This window comes from Mesoplodon bidens (genome assembly GCF_964165515.1).
Source record: "Mesoplodon bidens genome assembly, chromosome: 2".
Lineage (NCBI taxonomy): Eukaryota > Metazoa > Chordata > Mammalia > Artiodactyla > Ziphiidae > Mesoplodon > Mesoplodon bidens.
Window position 1 is genome coordinate 91,946,320 of NC_138177.1, and position 20,559 is coordinate 91,966,878.

The following is a 20,559-nucleotide window of genomic DNA, read 5'->3' on the forward strand; positions in this document are numbered from 1 at the left end:
TCATCACAGATATGTTGCAGCTGTTTTCCAGTGGCTCCCCACAACTGGTTAACACTGTGGTCCTCCTTGTCCCATGGTATCAGTGACCCAAGGCTATGTGTTTAGCAGCGAACTCCATTCACTGAAGTTTGTGAGCAATGATTACATTGCAGGCCTCATGTAAATAATTTAAAATTGAGTTTTTGCTACATTGTAAAAATTCCTCTGGGTGATTCCCAATGGCCCACCCATAATCGGATCAAATTTTCACACCTTGCTGAGCATCTCTCTTTCTCTCTGCCAATGTATTCCACTTTCCCCATCCTCCTGGAAACACCCAAGCTTGTACTTAATCATTCAGATATCATTTAGTTTTCATTTCTCCCCTCTAAGATATTCTTTCCTCCACAACCAAATGGCTCATCAATGTGTTTTGTGATGTTTCAGGGAGAACTGATGCTGGTCTCTCAGGAGATGGAAGCTGCCATAGTCATTTATAGTTTTAAACCACCTTCCCCCTTCCCACTCTATATGTTCATTCATAAAGGTTTTATTAGGTACCTCTTGTATGCCTATTAATGGTAAGTAAATGATGAAGAATGTCTCTGTGTCTGAAGTGCTCTCCTTGGTCGCCTTTATCATTCTTGTCTATTAATAACTGTTGTGACTTTGGGGAACATCAACAGAGTGAAAACCGAGATAAAGCGTATTCTTTCCTCATAATGTGGGATTATCAAAACATTGCTTCTAAGTCATTGTCTTCACCATTGGATAGTCAAAGTATTATATTAGCATTGATATTCCAGAGAATGATAAAGTAAAAAAGATAATGAAGACCTCACAGCATAATCTGAGAACAGCCAAGTCCTGATGGCTAAAAGTAAAATGGCCAAAGAAATGAGAAACAGAATTTGGGTTAGAATTTAGGGTTTTTTCTTTTTCACTTCTGGATTCACAATTCTCCTTCCATTGCCACTATGTCTCTGTATTTCTTTGTCCCACTGGAATATTCATTTAGATGACACTAAGAGAAAGTTGGCAGGTAATTACTTATTGCAGGATTTTGAAAAAAAAACCCAAAACCTGGAATAGTCAACAGTGTTGATATGCAAGTGGAATGGGAGTATTAAAACCTTTATTGGGTAGACTGTTTATATATTCATCTGTGGCTATAAGATTATAAGTTTTTGTAATAACCAAAATTTAACATTTTAATATGGCACTCATGAACTCTTAAAATCCTGTTTTTAATGTCAGTAATGATTGAAGTGAAGTTACATCAAGGCATGTAAAAGAGGCTGTTAAAATCTCAACTGTGATCTGAAAGGCTTAAGTTAGAAAGCTAACATATGTACCAGGTGCCTTCCTACCTAAAATATGCAATAAAATAAGACAGGATTCTCAGAACAATGACCAAAATGGACATGTAGCATTAGGATATTTTGTTGCCTCCTAATGATTCCTGTGAAAAACATTAAGTAGTTTTAGGTGGACATCAATTTTGTTTTCCCTCCCCTGTGGACTAGGCTATTTTATCATCTGCAGGAAATCGGAGAAAAATAATTGCATTGTAAAAATGATTTTGGCTTCCTTCAAAGTTTTTAATTGCTTTATTTTTCCCCTTGAAACACCTGATATTTAATAGGCAGAAAAAGTACATGGATAATAAACATTTTTAGAAATAAACAAGAAACACCAAAGAGTATTACTGACTGCTGTTGAAGCCTCCCACAAAAATAGAGTAATAGAAAAAATAAGTCTCTCTTCCATAAATTGGCTTAACAGGATGTGCTGTCTTAAGATTCTCTCCAGGACTGTGAAATACTGTCACTTCAGTGATGAGAGGAGGCTAAGTAAATTGCACTCACTAGTGACAGGTCTGGCAAAGCAGACATTTCACTCCTCCTTGCTGAGAGCTCAGACATAGGTCAAAACTAGCCAGAATGGACAAGAGCATGGAAATATTTCTCCAAAGCAACTCTACTGGCATTTTCCTGAAGTTTTAGCACAGAATGGGGCTTTTCCTTGCTTACAAGAAAATTCCATTTTTCAACCTCGGGAGAGCCATGATTGCATCCTGTTTTTAATGCCTAAGAAGAAACTGACGCCTTTCTTCAGATTAAAGCCATCATCTGAGTGACATCACGAAGGAATCCATCAGTTATCACCCAGGGAACAGACTTGTCACCAAGGGAACAGTTTTGGAGGAGCAAAGGCCTGAAGGTATATTTATAAGACAGAGGAATTGGCTATTTCCAGGATTTTTAATGCATAAGTTTGCAGGTTGAGATAATCCTATGTTTGGAGAGTTGGTTGCTCTTTACAAAAGTAATTAAACAACATTCACCATTTTGATTAAAGCCAAGCTAGGTGTGTTTAATTTCCTTTGGAAATATCTCTATTTCCTTTTCCTTGGTGTGAATCCTGCCACATGCATGCTGCTGTTTCTGTTATCCACAATCTTTGGCCAACAAGGATGCCAAGCAGGGTAACCAGTGTTGAGGGTAGTAAAGGAGAAATCCTATGTGTTCATGTTTAAAACAAGCAAACTCAAATAGCTGGAAGAGATAGGCTATAATTCATTCCTGCCTGTGGCTTAATATCCTTTGGAAACTGGAAGCACAGTTTCTCCCTGCAGAATGGTATGCTAAGAGTAATTGTCAATGGAAATGACAAATACAGAGAAAAACTTTATCCTTTGGTTGATGTGAAACAGTAACAGCAGCCAGCAAGGCAAAACACATGCTTCTCAATCCTTCTCCCCACCCACAAAGTTTAACTGACCTCTTCTTGCAAAGGAGCAGTATAGTGAATTGGTTAACACTACTGACCAGGGGAGCCTGAATGGCTTTGCTTTGAATCTCAGTTTTACTAATCTGTGACCTCGAGTGACTCAGTGTCCTATTTATAAAATGAGGATGATAACTGCATTACATTATGGAATTGCCATAAACAGAAGGTATGTGACATGCTTGGCACATGCCTGGCACACAGTAAGTGCTCAAAACTGATAGCCATTGTTTAACACAGAAGTATGGCTGTATGGGAACATAGCTACTTGATTAAAGAGAGGTAAATGGTATTTACTCATGAATTAATTAAACAAAGCACTGACACTATGTACTAGATGCTGTGCTAAGCTTGGGGTACAATGGCAAAAAAAAGAGCCAGTCTCTACCCTCATGGTGCTTAGACTTGAGTGGTGGATACAAACATTAAATAAAAAAAGCATACATGTGACTATATGACTACAATTAAAGTGTCTTGAAGAAAATGTAACTAATGCCATGAGAGAATAAAGAGGGATCCTAAACTAAACTCCGGAGTCAGGAAAGGTCTCCCTGAAAAGGTAACATTTAAGACAAAACTTAAGAATCAGTAGGAGTTAGCCAAATAAAAGGGATTAGGGCTTGTGGTGTGTGCTTCAAACAGAGAGAACAGTGTGAACCAAAGGACTGATATAAGAACTCAGTTGGCATATTTGAGGAAAAGAGAGCAGGTCGGTGAGAAGAAGCCGAGTGAGAGAGGAAAAGAGTGAGAGAAAAGAAAAAGTTGCAGAGGCAAATAGTGGTTAGATTATGCAGAAACTTCTAGGTTTTTGTTAACAATTTTGATTTTTTTTCTAAAAAATGTCAAGAAGCAGTTAAAGGGATTTGAGTGTAGTGAGTGACATAATCAGACTTGCCTTTTATAGAGGTCTTTCTGGCTATTGTTGGAGAATGGATTTGGACGGGAAAGAATAGATGTACAGAGAAATTAAACTTTCACTGGACAAGTCTTTGTGAAAGGTGATGGACCTGGCTGGTAAAAGTGAAGACATGGGAAATCTGAGTGAATTAGAGATGTTTGGAAGGTAAAGGTGAGAGGAGTTGGTGGGGAATTGGTGGTGATTGGGATGAAAGAGAGGCAAGGCTCAAGCATGACTCACAGATGTCTTGGCATGAGCAAGTAGACAGACACAGGTGTCAATTGCTGATGAGCTAGTTGAGTTAATACCATTGCTGTTGATAAGGTTTGTAGATATCTATTAAGGGTAATGTCATTTGATGTAAACATTATTGATTTCAGCTTGGAAATGCAAAATCAAAAAATTCATAATAACATTTTATAATAAGTTGCCAAATAAATAAATCTCTGATGTAAAATCTCTTTCCTCTTATGTACCCCTGCTGCAGTTCTAGTGTTTTTGATGTATTAAACATACAAATATTTTCTGGTATTTAGCAATTTCTCTGTCTTCTTCCTTCTCATCCTCCTTCTCCCCCTCGTCTCTCTCACAGCATCTAGCCCTTCATCATAACACTTACTTCCATGAGAGCTGCCTAGATGGGAGAAAATAATAAGATGGATAAAACTAGAGCAAAGAGGAGAGGAGGGGCTTCCCTGGTGGCGCAGTGGTTGAGAGTCCGCCTGCCGATGCAGGGCACATGGGTTCGTGCCCTGGTCTGGGAAGATCCCCCATGCCACGGAAGGCTGGGCCTGTGAGCCATGGCCGCTGAGCCTGCGCATCCGGAGCCTGTGCTCCGCAACGGGAGAGGCCACAACAGTGAGAGGCCAACATGCCGAAAAAGAAAGAGGAGAGGAGGCTTTCTCAGTGGCTTGCTGGGTAAACTTATTGGGAAGAGTAAAAGGGGCATTTCTCATTTTCAGAAGTTGGAGAACTCTAGAACATTCAACATTGCTATAATCTCATACTCAGGGTACACATGGGATAAAACACTATTTTTCTGCTGCTTCAGTCAAACTGTTCTAGTGACTATAGCATTTTGGGGCATTTTGAGGTATTTTGACATCATTGCCCAAAGGTGATGAGAGAGCATGGAACTGCATTATTTTTTTCAGTCTATTTTTTCTCTTTTTCTCTCTTTGTCTCTTGTGTTCCTATTATTTCTGGAACAGAAACTTAGTTAAAAAACTATATTAGAGGAGCCTCCTAATTTGTTTGACTTTGCAAAGAAAACTTTGGCATTCTGGGTATTAGTTTATAAATTATGGTTGTAGAAACAACTTCTGCTTCTTACTGATAAAATATTACCAATATTGTTAACAAATAATAAACCAATAAAGTGGCTGCTTACTGTTAAAAAATAACCATATAACACTTTCAGAGTCATGAAATGTAATGAGGCGGCTACATTTTGCAATTTTATGAGCATTACCTACATGACGTGTGCTGTGGAAAGAGTGTGTCCCCCACCAAATCCATATGTTGAAGCTCTAATTCCCAATATGGTGGTATTTGGAGGTGTGGCCTTTGGGGTTAATTAGGGTTAAGTTAGGTTATGTGGTTGAGGGCCCCACGATGGGACTAATGCCATGTCAGCATACTGCAAGGTGGGTGTATGCAAGTCAGAAAGTGGCTCACCAGAACCCAACCTCACTGGCACCCTGATCTCAGACTTCCAGCCTCCAGGACTGGGAGAAATAAATGTTGTTGAAGCCACCTGGTCTATGGTGTTTTCTTACAGCAGCCTGAGCTGACTGAGACACAGCATGGCTCCAGCACTTTTGTGTGTTTGCTTCCTTTCTGAACTGAGAAAATTGAGCTGATGTTAAAACAAGACATTTCCTTAGGTCAAATGTATACTTTTTATATTGTTGTTGGATTCAACAACTGTTGGTTCTTTATCCTTCACAGTATTCTTACACAGGTGCCAACTGCTGGGCATTGTGTTTGAGAGAGAGATAGAGATAGAGATAGGGAGAGAGAGAGAGAGAGAGAGAGAGAGAGTTTGTAAGACAGAGATGGAGAGGGAGAGAGATTGAGATTCTAGGTTCTGGTCTCTTTATTGGATCATTCACAAAGGAAATGGGAACTGACATTTATTGGGTCCTTACTACATACCAGGCACTGTCCCAGACTTTTTACATGTGTTATTTTTCCTGGTCCTTGTAAGAACTTCATTTTATACACAAAGAACCTGAGGCTCAAAGAGGTTTAATAATTTGCCCACAGTTGCACAACTGGTAGAAGGCTGAGTTATAATTTCAAACTTGGTTCTGGACTCCAGATTCTAACTTCTCTTCTATAACTTTCATTGCTTCTATGAGGATTTCTTCCATCTTCACTCAATTCACCAACTGTGGAAGTTATGAGATGGCCTTCACTTAGACCCTGCCTGATTCAGCTGGGGAGATACGACAGGAAACAACCAGATGACACTGTATACATTGACTAGATGATGCAGCATACAGCATGATTGGGTAGGATGTAGGCTGTAGGCACATTCATATTTGGAGAAGAGAAGTGCACTGTGGTTAGTGTTAGCTGAGAATACCCTGTGAGGGGACACATACACACACACACACCTTGAGAGGACCTCCATGGTCTGTGGGATGTTTAGGTGCCAGAGAAGCCAGTGGAGGACATGATTCCACACAGAAGTGATTATGAGCGCTGAGAGTAGCAGAGCAGGTGAAGCATCTCCACACCATGCAGGTGAGACCGAGCACTGATAGAGACCGCAGGCCAGACTGAAGAGCCTGGCATTGATCCCACTAGAGCTCATTTTAGCATAATGCTCAGCTCAGCTTAGCACTTAGAGTGGGGTATGGGAGCTGCTTGTCCATGTCCCAAACGCTAAGCTTTTAGGCTGTGCAAGAAACACTAGCAGTTTGGCCAAACTAGGCAAAGCTTATGTTGGGCTCATAGTGTAAATAAGACTAAATTCTAGTTATTTTGTTTTCTGGTTTGGTTTGGATGCACACAAGCTCTGTTTTCTGTAAAGCTGATGATAAATTAAGTATGCTTTCTGTCACAAAAATTGACAAGATTAAGCGTCCCATGGTCATCGCATTTCTGATTATGGTAGGATCATTAACAAGCAAACATCTGGCCATTATTCTTGATAAATCTATTCCTTGATATCTCTTGACAAGGAGAGTGGGAGGGGTCAGTGAATTCAAGCACAGATGAACCACATTGTGATGACCCTGGCCGTTGACTCTAGTAGTTATCGTTAATGAAGCATTTTGCATAATTGATTACTTGAAATCGAAAGATATATCAGTCATATTGTGCCATAGGGCACTTGCATTGTCTCAGAAGCAGAAAAACCACTCAGGGGAATGTGTTTTGGGAGCTGCGGTTGGTGACTCGACAGAGTGGATACGGAAGGGGGTGGGGGCTGGGTGTAAAGCATTGATTAGTCACAAGTTCCTGACATCAAGCTACGCATAAAGGAGTGAAAAGGAAAAGGTCTTCCCCAGCACTCAGAAAGCCTTGTGGTCAGTGAGGCATCCTCACAGATGGCCTCTTCCTGAGTGCTGGGGACAGACAGCTCCTAACCTGACTACCTGCCACAGCAGGTGACCGAGACTTGCTGAGTGAACCATCAGGAAGGGCATGCGCCAGGGCGGCCTTCTGCACGGAGTGTGCTATTTCTGGACCCTGCTGCATGGAGGCAAGCTGCTAAGGTGCATCATTCTGGAGCCTCTTCTGCCACCTCATCAAGCCATGTGTTCCATTTCAGAGTTCAGGGAGGATGACAAACAACCAAGCAGAATTCTCCTTGAGCTCAGATAGGAGGGCAACTGCTTCCTCAGGCCTGTGCCCCTCCAGCTCCAAAGACGTGTGCACCAGTTCTGTTCCAGGTGGAAGCATCTTTCCACCTGGCAGCCCTCAGCCCCTGTGCTTCCTCTAGCATCTGAGATTTAGAACCGCTGTCATGAGAGTTGGAAGGGGCATCAGACATCATCCAGATAAGGCCTCCTGTTACAGAATGGGACAACGAGAGCTCAGAGAAGTGACTTGATAGGCACCGTAAAGAATTGGCAGCAGGTCTGGGATGGAGCACAGAATTATTTCAGCTTTCCTCTGTCTCTTCCATGTACCAACAGGTAATGTGTTAGGTTTGTAGTGATACAATATCACAGAGATTCAGGGCAGAAACAATTGCTCTTTAGTACTTCCTCTCATTTCCCTGCTCTACTTTTCCTCCCAATTGTTTGATTCTCCTTTCACAGTACCCCTCTTATCTGTCCCATCCAAGGCATTCAAGTGCCACTACCCTGGTTCAGACAGGGGCAATGTCAGCGATGTTTTACCGATCTTCCTGCCTCCAGCCTCTTCCTCTCTAGCCCCCCTTTCACAGTGCTACTTAAATTTGACCTTTGCATCCCTGACAAGGATACTCTGCTGCTCAAAATTTGTCAGTGTCATGTCACTTCTAACAGAGGAAAACCAAGACCCTGAGTATGATATTTAATTTCATCCATTATGTGTTCTCAACTATTAGGTAATGGAAAGTGAGCCAGCCTGGGAAGCTGGGTTGCTGAGGGGCATCTCAGCTCAGCCATTAGCTGTGCAACATGGGAAAGGTGCTTAACCTCTAAGATGCAGCTTCCTCATGTGTGACATAAGGGGTTAGGACAGGACGAACACTCATGCATTTTCAGGTTGTTCTAATTCTAGTCTCCACACTCACTACTCTCCGTCATGATCCCTGTGCTTTGGTCAGTTGTACTTCTCGTTATTTTCTAACAAAAGCCATTCTTCCTATCATTTAATTTCAGCCTGTTGAAATCCTATCCATCTTTTAAAATGCAGCTGAAAAACTACTTGGAGCCATTTCTGACTGCTCAGAGAAACAATGCAAACTCCTGACTGTGTTCTCTTATACCTCATTCCTGTACTTCCATGACACTTTTTATCATGCCTGTCTGTGCATCCACCATTTTTTCTTCTTCCTTACAGGTAGATCTTTGTCTTGCTCATCTTTGTTTCCCCTATAATGCCTGGCTCAATGATTTTCACAAAATCGATGTCCAATAAATATTTGTTGAATTGAACAACTGCAGTTTGTACCAAGAAAAAATGAAGAAATGTCTTTTTCTCTCTGGAAACTGATTAGGTGTACCTAACTTCAGTAAGAAAATGTAATGAGATTTAACTGTAACTCACCTGGATATTTATGCTACTTGGCTCATTCAAGTGTTGGGGTATTCATAATTGAGCTAGTCTGTTCATTACTGGATAATTTGCCGCACATGTATTAATTGGCGGTATCCATCTTGTCTATTACTATTTACTTTCATTTTTGTAGGAGGGAGTCTTAGCCTATATCTTATCACATTCAATGAAACTAAACACATCTGGCCATATTTGGCAGATGGATGGGAAGGTCCATATAGATTCAATTTGCATGAGGGAACAAGGAAAGTCCTAGAAGAGAATTTATCCTAAAGGCAGATGGAGTCAGACAGTCTTGGTCAGTAATAAAGACCTAGCAGTCAGGGAGGACATGTCCTTCTGAGAAATGATAATAATGGTAATTAACATTTATTGAATGCTTGCCAAGTGTCAGGCATGGTGCTAAGAGCTCTATAATCATTATCTTGCTTAATCTTCATTCTATCCTATTAAGGTAGGAACTATTATCCATCTTTTAAAAATGAGGAAACTTAGGAAGACATATGTGTCTGGTAAATGTTTAGTTAGTGACAGAGAAAGAATCAAACCACAGCCAGACCCAACAGATTGGTCTGACTCTAGAGCAGGGTTTGGCAAACTACAGGCAAATATGGCTTGTGGCTTGTTTTTCTATGGACTCAGACTAAGAGCATTAGTACATTTCTAAATGGTTGTGAAAAACAGACCAAAACAAAAGCAAAGAATATGTGACAGCAGGCATATGAGGCTCACAAAGCCTGAAATATTTACTCTCTGGCCCTTTGTAGACAACTTTTGCTGAGCCCTGAGTTCTAGCACCAAACCCCATTGCTGCTCAGTATGTCAAGGTCTTTAGAATTATCACTGGACTCTTTCCCCATGGGACTTGTCTTTCAAGACTAGGGAGAGAAAGTGTAGCAAGTAATACCTGAAAAAGTGATTTTACTGAAGATTCTTTAAGATATCGGGGGATAAGAGTACCACTTTTGTCCATATGTAACAAAATATAGCACAAGGAAATGACAGAAGCATGGAAAACAAGGTGCCTTTTATATCCTAAAGATTACCAGGATTTCACTGAGCTCTGCTGTGCAGGCCATGCCACACGTCGGTGCTTAGATGTCTGTGGTATGAGGCAGCCTGTGACCATAGACCTGCCTGAGGGAAGATAACACAAGGGAAGAAAGAAGAAGCCATCACAGGGCAGCTGACAATAGATTTTTATGAACAAACATTACTTAAAACCTAGATTCTATCTAGGAGGGGGGGATGAATAGGTAGAGCACAGGGGGTTTTTACAGAGCAGTGAAACTTTCTGTACAATACTGCAAACAGTGGATATGTGATACTATGCATTTATTGAAACCCATAGAACTATACAACACAAAGAGTGAACCTTAATGTAAACTATGGGCTTTGGTTAATAACACTGTATGAATATTGATTTATCATTTGTAAGAAATGCAACACTCCAAAGCAAGATGTTAATAGAAGGGAAAACTGTACAGAAGGATAGGGTAGAGGATATATGGAAACTCTATACTTTCTGCCCAATTTTTCTGTAAATCTAAAAAAATAAAGCTTATTAATTAAAAAAAAAACCACCTAGATTGTATCAGAAAAAAAATCATTTTAATTGTTCGGGGAGATGTTTCATAGGTCTATGATCTCATAATAACAGGTGAGATTAAGCCATGAAATGTTATTTATTCTCTTAAGAGAAACTCATTAATGTTCTTCTTCCCAGAAGACTTGTGTGGCCTGGGGAAATCCATTTATTTCCAGTGATCTATGCTTTAACTGCAGACTTGTCAGTTTGAGTGAAAATTATCAGACATTTCTCTTATTAAGAAAAGTGTTTAGTAGTTAATGGAGAAACTCTGTGAATTCATCAAAAAAAGTTGTTGGAAAAACTTGAACAAATATATCAACAAAAGCAAATGTTTATTAAATTCTCACCAAGTGGCAAATTCTATTGGTACATTAAAAGAAGTTTAAGACATGGCTCTTACCCATAAAACAACAAGCAGTCTCAGTGATGAGATCAAATGTATAGGCATATGAGTAAGAGCACATTTTTTCATTAAAAAATTATTGAATACTCATTAGATGCCAGACACTGTTAAAATCCCTGAAGAAAAACTCCTACTCTGTGGAGGTTATATTTTAATGACAAAAATCAGACAGTACGCAAAGGAAAAAACATATGAACAAAATAAGTTATGAACAAAATAATTTTATTTCCTTCATGATATGAAGGAAGCAAAATGGGGCCAATGCAATAGTGATTTGGAGTGAGAGCTGGCTTAGGTTTTGCATTCAGAGAAGGCCTCTCAGAGTAGGTGACATCTAAACCAAGATTCAAATTGTAAAACAGATTGTATATTAGTATTATAGGCTATGTGCACACAGGTAGGGAGTGAATTTCTCATTTCCTTTTCTGATTCCTGTGCCCCCGAAGGAAGGAACTGAAACCAAAACCTACAGCCTCCCTCTTTGTCCCCTACTTACTCCTCTCCATAGGGAAAAGGAGTGATTTATCTGATTCCTCCAGATTTAAGAATTTCACTAAAATAAAGTTTACTAGTGAGGGGAATTACTCTGCCACAGCCCTCTTCACTACCTGAGCCCTGGTATGGCAGGCTCTCTGGGTTGGCTTAAAGGAAGGACATCTCAGTGGAATCTTCCCTGCAATTTCCTCTGAGTGTCAGCTGCTCTGTTGGCGATGACAGGTAAGTCAGGTTGGGTCTGTCTTTGAGTCTATTTTCGATTAAGGAGGGGGACAGGAAACCCCACTTCAGCCTCAGGCCTAAAAGCCTCATTATACACTGTAGTGGTTAATATAGTTTATACAACACAGTTTGATAAGTTAGACTTTATTTCTTATTTGGCTAGTAAAACTTCTGCATATATTTCTGGAAAGGAGGAGTTGCAAGTGATCCTGAGTTCTGAGAAAAGAGGAAAAGTAATAAAGAAAGGAAATAAACTTTTTTTAATTGCAGATAAGAAAAGAATGGTTTGGGATCATAGAACTTATTTTCCTATTGTCTGGAGGTATCTCACTGACACTGCATACATTATGTCTATTAACATTATAAAATACAATGATACTAATAATGTACTCTGAGGAAAAAACTGTCCCCTAAAATGACTTTTTAAGACCACACAAACTTTGAATTTAGACCATGGTTTGTTGTTTACTAATTGTATGTGAGCAAGTTACCTAACCCTCTTATCGATTTTCATTAGCAAAATGGGGATAATATTCTTATTTGGAAAGAATTTTGTGACGATTATCCAGACATTGCCTGACACAATAGGGCTATTCAATAAATGGTATCTAGTGCTGGTTATCAGGAATCAGCTCACAGTCCCCAGCTGATGAATATACTGACTCCATATGTATTGGAAATATATGCATAACTTGACTGGAGTAGAATTTTAGGGACTGTTACTCTACAGGCATGCACAGACCACCCATCCATCTATCCACTCATTCATTCATTCAATAAATGATGAGAACCTACTAGATGTTGTGGAGACTCAAAGATAAAGAAGGCTTGACCACTTTTCAGGAATTTCTAAAGTAATAGGGAAGATATAGGAGGCTCACAAACAATGATAGAATGTAGAATGCAGTAAGTATTTTAATATGAAGAATGAAAGTGCTATAGGATATCTGAAGACAGAAAAGCAACTTCTTTGTGGCCAATATCCATAGCAGCAGTTAAGGTTTGTGGTGAGCCACTGTATGTCACTCAATAGGATAGATATTCTCCCTTAATAACTCCTGGTCCCAATCCTACAGGTTAGAGCAGTGGGTTCCATGTAGCACATAGGTGTTCAAAACAAGCAAAGCTAGGGTTTCTTTTCTCCTCATGACTACTGTACAATATTTCATTCAAATTTTCCCCAGAGCCAGCATCAAATAAGGAGTCCCATAAAGTCTCTGAGGTATTTTACCAGTGAAATTCTAAGTTTAAATACTTTGTCATGTCACATGTTCAAGTTCTTTTTCATAGGTAATTTAGTATAATGAGTGTTTTAGTTTGAGTATCTTAGAGAAGTGAGCTATATAAATATAAAAAGTTAAAGAATGATTTATTTAATAACAAAAATAAATATCACCTCCAATTTCTTAATTTTTGAAAAATGACTTTTAAATGAAGGGTTGGAGTTTATCGTTCACTTCTTAGGAGTCCCAAAGCGTATTTTGAAAATAAAATTGTATTTTGAAAAAAATAATTCTCTCACTCAAAACTTCAGTTCTTGTAAGATTTCTTTATGTCATTAAAAAAAAAAGATTTTTAATGTGATTAATTTGGCTTGTTATCCCTACAGCATTATTTATATAGTTTCCACTAAGTTATTTAAATTTTAAAGAAAGCAATCTTAAAATTGCCTGTTGGATTCATACAGAATAATTACTAGGAGGACAAACTGAGTCCACTGGTAAAATATTAGTTGTATGGATTGTTATTATCAGTATCTTTTTTGGAGAATTCAAAGGATTTTGAAAACTTAGATTTACTACTGCTGATATCAACTCAAGGAATTAAGCAACAGCACAGGTCTGGGATCAATAATTCATGAATGTCACTTAGCTTGCCATTTTGTAAAGCAGAGTGGTTTTGGCCCAACAGGGATGTTTTAAGTGACCCTGAATCAATACTCAGTATATAGGGTGTTGGTTGAAAGTGTAATTTCTGGAGTCAGACTGGCTGGATTCAGATTCTGTGGCCCTACCCATAACAACAGTAAGATCTTGCTTCACTTTCCTATGAATCACATTCTCATGTATAAAATGGGAGAGGTGGGAGAGGATAATTTCTTTACCTCATGCAGTTTTGGTATGTAAAAAATAAATAAATAAATCACTAAGAACAGTACCAAACACATAATGAGTGTTAATTACCAATAATCTCCAACAGCTCTGTATGATGGCTGGTTAAACTAAAAGATTCTGGCTACCAATTCTGAGTCATGGGAAGGGTTTTTGTTTGTTTGTTTGTTTTTGTTTTGTGGGTTCTTTTCTTTTTTTTTTTTTTTTGCCAGACCAAATAGTACTTCTTGAATACCAGCTCAGTGTCCTACAATTCAACTCAATTCTGACACCATCTACCAGGAAATACCATCAGATTCCACTGGTTAAGGGCTTAGTCTTACAAGACTGTCCATTTCAGACATCATTCTGAAGTCCAGGTTGTCACCTGTGCTTCTCACTGACTGGCTATAGATTGGAGGTTCCAAGGACTCCCTTTTCTGATTAATTTGCTAGAGTGGCTCACAGAACTCAGAGAAACATGTTATTTACTAGCTCACTGGCTTATTATAAAAGGATATAACCCAAGAACATCCAGATGGAAGAGATACCTAGGACAATGTATGGGGAAAGGGCACTGAGCCTCTTTGCCCTCTCCCAGTGTGCCTGGCAACCAGGCTGCATCCTTGGGTGCTTTCCAAATGTCCCCTCATTAACTTAACTAAAGACACCTTTATATCTCTCATCACTTAGGAAATTCCAATGGTTTTAGGAGTTTTAGGGACAAAGACCACATATATATTTCTCAGTATAAATCACAATATCACATTATCATTACCCCCATTCTACAGATGAAAAAAACTGAAAAGTGTAAAGGTAAAATGATTTGTCCCTAAACTCAGGGTTTAGAAGCTAGCACCAGATGAACCTAAAGTGTTTGACTTTAAAGCTTATTCAGACAGAAAGAACAGTAATAAGTTTGAGGTTTTCAATTTGCTTTTAGTGCAGTGCTGGTCCCCATGTAAGAAACAATCCCCAGATGTTTTACACTTGTTAATACACACTTCATGCTGCAGGTGGAAAAGGTAAGTGCTAGAATGATACAAATGGAGGATAAAAGGTGTCAGAATGTTATTTTAGAAATATAGAAATGTAAGGGAGGGAGAGAAGAGGCTGTATAGAACAGCTCAAAAAAATAAGCACACAGAAATGATATATTATTGTATGCCAGCCTGAGTTAGAGATAAATCCAAAAAGTAAGTAATGCATTTGTTTTCCTGCTAGGTTTAGGATGAAAGTTTATTAAAAACTTGAAATTTTATGAATATAAAATTGTGGCATCTACCAAGTTTTTGTCATGAAAACCACTACTTGCTTTTTATTCACTGAAGAATTCTCTATAGTGTTTGTTGTAGTTTCTAACAGCAAGAACTGCTGGTGTTTTCCTCTAGACTCCTGGCCCCAAACTCTAAAGAGTCTAACCAAAAGAAGAAAAATATGATTATCTTTGCAGTAGAATAATACTGTAAACAGATGGAATGTTTTAAAGTATTATTTTTTAGAGGGAGAAAGTTGGGGAAAGAAAAACAGTGACTTGAGATAAACAACCACAAAAAAGGTACACCTTTGATCAATCATTTTGACCCTGTTATCATGTACTTGCACATTTTCTAAGTTCTGTCTAAGTCTGGGTCAGATTTTAGGCCTGCCTGATCTCAGAGATGGAACTCACTACTAAGGAATTCCATGTATGCTGAATTCCACGCTGAATGGTCTGGAAGTCACATTTCTTCATACAATAAACAGAAAAAATTAATATTATTAAGTTCTTTTGGCGAAGACTGGCAAGTTGTTTCAGAACATGTCTCTCTTTCTTCCTGAGTCCACAGACTAACTACACTTCTAGTTTCCCTTGGGTACGTACGGTCGAGTGACTGAATTTTGTTCCTTGGAATGTGGGCAAGACCAATAGATGTCACTTCTAGCCTTGATTTATGGTAATCTTCTATGTGATCCTATTCGCTCTCTTTTCCCTTCTGCTGGTTGAATGAAGAGGGTGCTGAGGCCTTAAAGGTGAGGGAGGCCACCTGTAGAATAACCCTAGGTTCCTGAATGTTGGCATAAACAGAGCAACACCCAATGCCCAACATCAATTTGACTTTATGTGAGAGAGAAATTAACTTCTCTTGGATTAAGTCTTTGAGATTTGGGGGTTAATCTACTCCTTTGGTGGAAACTGTGATGATCCTTCTTCAAGAAGGTCCTTCTTCAGAAATGAAGGACTTATTCCTAGGGAATGCTGCTATCAGACAGCCCCCCACCACATCAGCCATTTTTGAGGATGCCTAGACTAAAGAGCTTTGTCTTATCAAAGGTCATACTCCCTTGTAGGAGTGGATTTTATCCAATCACTGGTGAACAAGCTGGTTTAAAGGTGAACAAGCTCCTCAACTCAACTAGGGATAACTCTAAAAAACCATCTTGGTGGCAGAGCACCTGTGAGGCGGGCTGAGGACTTTACTGAGACTTCATTATAGAACAGTTTCTTCTACCCAGTTCTCCTGTCTTCCTTTCCCTTCCACAGGTATCAGTGTCAAGAATTCTCTCTTTATAGGAATATGCTGCATGGCAACTTCCATCTGAGGCTGCAAGGAGTTCATGGCAATTAAAGAATCTCAGATACACGTTCCTTTTATATGGACTTCTGCCTTTTCCCACATAGCATTTCTTTGCATATCAGGAATTTTAATATTTAATTATTTAGAATTCAAATCTTTCCTACCTTGGACTTTAATTGTAACAAAAGTGAAAAGTTGAAATGAAAAATGAAAAAAATCTTAATTCAAAATTAATTCCAGATGGTAAGTTTATTGGTTTCATCTCAGGCTTTAGTCTCTGATTGACCTGATCAAAAACCCAGATCTCCTACTTGCTCCTGTGAGAAATTAGGGCTCTTCTTATCTTCTATGATCTTCTGTGTCTTCATCTATAAAATAGGATAATATTAGTATCTATTCACAGCGTTATTGAGAAGATTAAATACAATTACATATTCAGAACATAATGTGTCCTTAATACTGGTAGACTATCTTAATTTAGTCTTAGTTCATCTTTTAGCCTTATTTATTCTTACTGCCTATACTAGAGGCATACTTGGTTAAATAACTTGCCACCCAGCTATACAATCCTGTGTTCTACCACAATGGAATACTCTTATGCTTTGCAAGTTCTGCTCACTCTTCAGGGTCTACCTGAATTGCATCCTCCTTAGAAGTTCATGGTACCTCTATCTGGGTAAATTATTTTCCTTTCTTGAACTCTTGTAACAATTTACCTTCACTTTTCTTATGACATCTATGTGCCATCTCTGCTACTAGATTGTAAGCAGCTCAAAGTCAAATCCCATGTCTGATTTATCTTTACATTTGCTTAAGCCCTAGCACAGTTCTTTGCATAAGGATCTCAATAAATATTCATTGCATAATTGCATGCATGAATTAGGTCAACATAATGTCCTCACCTTAAATTTGCATATATGCAAAATGAAATTCCAACCCATAATTACCTAGAACAGGGTCTCATATCAGAGTTGTCATGTTGTATATGGTTTCCAACAGAAAAGATTCTCAGACAGAATGCCAACAGACTGTTATGGCTATTTTTATTAGAGGGAATCAAAATGCAGCTAAAGTTAGAAGTAAGCAAATATGAAATATCAGTAAAATCATTTATTTACCTATCAAATACTTAATAATGGCTTGTATTATGTGACAGACATTTTTCTAAGAACTGTATAAATATTAAATCATTTCATCTTCATAACAACCTGGTGAAGTCAGTGCTGCTGTTAGTCTCATTATACAGATGAACAAAGGGAGGTACAGAGAGCTTTCAGTTATGTGCTCAAAAATACTGAGATTAAAAAATGGCAGAGCCAGGTGCTAAAGGCTTTTACACTCATCTGCCTTCTACCTCTTTGGAGTCAATCTCACTGCACTCCACCAAGATTTGCTGCTGCTTCCCCTGCTTTTGTCTCATGCTAAAGTGATTTTTTATTGGCTGGTAAGAATTATATACCAACCACTGCACATGGGTTTCTGATAAGAAGAGTTTATGATTTATGTGATTGGTTTGTAAAAGATAAGTCAGGAAAATGACCAAACAGAAGGAGTACCTGGCATTAGAATCAGTGCTAAGAGCACAGTATGTAGACTAAATAAATGCTTCTTGAATGAACAAATTAGACAAGAAGAGAATGTGTTCCTGTTAGTGAGCCATAGAGTAATCCCAGATGTATGTGGGTAGTTAGCTGCAGACTCATATGCTTGAAATTTTATGCTTTTTTAAAAAAGATAAATCAATGGACAATGTTCTCAGAGCCTAGATAGATCATTTCTTGTCTCAATCTAAAAATATACTAATTGTATCACTGTGTAAGTGTTTAGAACTCACATGTCTAAGAGGACTCAGACTTCTCAGAGAGGAGGCATTGTTTCCTGTAACTGATAATACAATTACAATACAATAGATGTCAACCATTCCAGGAGAAATTATAACTATAAGAAAAACAGAAATTGGCTGATTTTTCATAGTATAGTTCTCAAGGAATAAAGGAATTCCCAGAAGAATATATACAATATGACATTTTTTACACAGTTCAAAGGCAAGTATACATCTATATGTGATAAAGTAGAAGCCAACAAGGGAATGATAAAACCAAAGTTCAGTATAGACGTTACTCTGGCACAGTGGGGAATGGGAGGAGTGGAATAAGAAATAATACAAAGATAGATATGAGCTACTGGTAATATTCTATTCTTAGGTGGTTTGATGGGTTCATAGAATTACATTCAGTAAATAAGCAAATAAATAAAATTCAAAAGAGCATTAATGACGAGAGATGATAATGTTCACGAGTGAGAGATTATGCTTAATTTATTCCTATGCCCTGATATAATAACAATAAAAGGTAAACTATCTTAAAAATAGACTTATATATATATATTATAAATGATATTTAACAGATTTTTTAAATGTGTCAGGGGCGCATAAAGCTAAGAGAGGTCAGTGTCTTCCCAATTTTAATGGTTAATGATAAATTAAAATGTAAGGGTGGAGGTGGTTTGATAAAACCTAGACAAAGGAAAGTAGAAGATTTCATTCATTTATTCACCCCTCTATCCACTCAGCAACCTTTTATTGAGCACTAGCTATTGCTCTGGAACAATTCTGTAGGTAGTGGATGAAGTGGAAGACATATATAGATGAATACAACTAATTCATTTATTCCTTCTTCTATTCAGCCAAAAGTTCTTCATATACTGCATGTTATATGATAGGCAGTGACTGAGGTGCTGATGATACAATGGTTAGTAAGATAGACTGTCTCTGCTTGCATTCTGGTAGGTAAGGCATATATTTTTAGGTAATTATTATAAAGTGTGATGAGCATTATGCTAGCAGAAATATAGGATGCTAACAGAGGGCCATGGGAACAGAAAGAACAAGAATGTGTCTATTTACCTTAATGCCTATGAAAACCACAAGGGAGATAATAGTTGAGAGAGGTCTTAAAGGCTGAATAGGAGCTTACTAGGCAGAGATGAGAATGGACATTCAGCTAGATTGATCAGATCATAGAAAGCATGAAAATAAAACAAAAAGATAGCAGGTTGCTTTTAGAAAAAACAAATAGCTTGATATGACTAGGACATGGAGTACACTGGAAAGAAGTGTTTGGGTTACATTTTTGAGAGAGGTTATATGTTATGCTAGAGGACTGCATATCATGCTAAAGAGATGAACTTTGTTTTATAGCAATAGAGAAATACAGATATTTGTGTTGTAGAAATAGAGAAGGTCAGAGTGGTGAGAGATAGAGAATTCAGTTAGCAAGCGGTGGAAATTACCCAGGCAAGAGTTGTAAATAGTTCATATTTCCAGGTCTTTGATACTGAAAGGATATGTCCAGAGTGAATAAAATTGTTCCTAATACTGAAGCAAAGAGTTTGCACCTTAAGGAATCAAATATATGTGTCCTCATGTTTGTGTCTGTGTGTGTGGTGGTGGGTGGTATGTAGAGTGAAACAATTACTAAAAAAAAAAAAAAATAAGCCACAATGCAAGATGGTATGTGTCTAAATGCCTCCATAGGATCAGAGAGAGAGAGAGAGAGAGAGAGAGAGAGGTTTAAGATGGAAGGGATGATTTCAGTGCAAAGTTGTTTTTAAGGTGAGAGAAGACTTAGGTAAGCACGAAGAAAGAGAGAGGACCCAGTGAACAGGGAGAAACTGGAGCTACTAAGAAAGATGAGATAAATATGGAAGGAATGTTTCTCAGGAATTAAAAAGAGTTTGGACTTATAACTGTGGTGGAGCAGTTAGATAAAGGGAAAGATTTCTGTTCCTGTGAAGGTGAAAATGGATGAGCAGATATGGATAATGGTCAACATTTGGAGAACTGAGGTGCAGGATAGTTAGGGAGCTCAGTATCCTTAATAAAGTCTGAAATGAGGCCATCTGCTAAGAGAGAAGTGGTGAGATTTTAGATGTTAAAGAATTAGATGACTGTAGTATCAAGGGGTCAATTGTAATCAAGTTTCTTAATAACCTATACTTAAGTTATCAGAGTCTCAGTGACAATGGAGAGTAGTACGTTTAGTGAATGAGAGAAGAGGCAAGAGTACATTGCAAAGAAGTTATTAGAGGCCTATAAAGAAAAAACGTGACAGTGAGGTCTAAGATATAGTCAGGTTTGTTCATGAACGATGCAGGGTGGAGGAGGCCGTTGGTTGATGGACGGAGAGGCCACAAACTGAGGCTGAAAGCTGACTGGGTCATGGCGTGGATGTAAATGTCAGTAAGAAAGAAAAGAAAGATTAGGCTGGAAAGGTAATGTGTATATAATCGTAAAAGTAAAATTAAGTTCT